General features: G+C 49.6%; 1 pseudogene; it reads left to right on the top strand.

The window, feature by feature from the left end:
- The first annotated feature begins 349 nt into the window (after nt 1-349).
- Nucleotides 350-803, top strand: LOC123807920 (annotated as a pseudogene).
- The last annotated feature ends 329 nt before the right edge of the window (nt 804-1,132 follow it).

The following is a 1,132-nucleotide window of genomic DNA, read 5'->3' as shown; positions in this document are numbered from 1 at the left end:
CTATATTAATGTCATGAACATCTGAAAATAATAATTAAATGCGTAATAATATTTCAAGGCATAACTATGAAGAAATAGTATGTAATTTAGAAGAATTAATTATATTCTGTAGATGTTTACAAATACTTAGGTGCTGAGGATCATGGGAAATATTAGAACATCCTTGCATACGCACGCTACGATCCCAACAGTGCAGAGACCTCACCAGCACAGATGAGCAAAGATGGAAAAACTTGGTGTTGCCATTAAAATACATGTTTTAGGATCATGGGAATAGAAGCAACTAAAACTGACCCCCTGTCTGTCCACGAGTCCCCTGTCTCCCTCCACCTGGGTCCTCAACCAGACCATGGCCGTGAAAGCAGGTGGCTGGGTCACCTTGCGAAGATGCCCCATCCCAAGGTGGACAACACCGCAGCTGAGTTCCGACTGCTGCAGGCACCAGCGGCACTCATCACTGCACTCCTGCTGAAGACCACGGGGAAGCAGGAGAAAATGAGCTGGAAGCAGCCCCGAGGGAGACTCGAGAGGAAGCGTGTCTGAAGGGCAAGCCCGCTGGCCGTCACTGAGGGGTTCGGAAGGGAGCTCAGTCATGTGGCCAGGGAGAAGCCCCAGACCGTCACCTACTGGCTGGCAGAGGTGAGGGACGGCGGCGTGGAGATCCGCCCCTCCCACGGGCACCAAGAGGACCACCGGCTAGGGCTGGACTTGAGGTGGGCCCGTTGGCTCAATTCAAGGAAATGGAGGCGGTGGTCCAAGAAGGACATCCGCTTCTCTGCTCCCCAGGGGCCCAAGCCAATTAAAACAGTCATTCGCCTCAGGACCCTTGAGGGCCTTCTGAGATGACCCCGCCGTCAGCTCTGGAGAAGCCTGTGCTGGTCTTGGGCTCATTGTAGCAAAGAGCAGACAAGTTGGGGAGACAGGTGAGGTCTCTCAGAGGAGAGCAGCGAAAATCTCACCTGGGTGGCAAGGCGGGCGGAGTGGGGGTTAAAGAAAAAAAGTACATCCTTGTATTTAATAAACCTCAAGCATCTTTTTTTAAAAAACAGAAACAACTAAATATCTTCTTAGATGTTTGATATCTGAATTAAAAGTTTGTTCATATCTTCTATGTATATCCATCCATCTACAT

This window comes from Phyllostomus hastatus, unplaced genomic scaffold (assembly GCF_019186645.2).
Source record: "Phyllostomus hastatus isolate PE091 unplaced genomic scaffold, TTU_PhHast_1.1 phas_scaffold_501, whole genome shotgun sequence".
NCBI lineage: Eukaryota > Metazoa > Chordata > Mammalia > Chiroptera > Phyllostomidae > Phyllostomus > Phyllostomus hastatus.
This window is presented reverse-complemented; position numbering and strand designations above follow the sequence as displayed.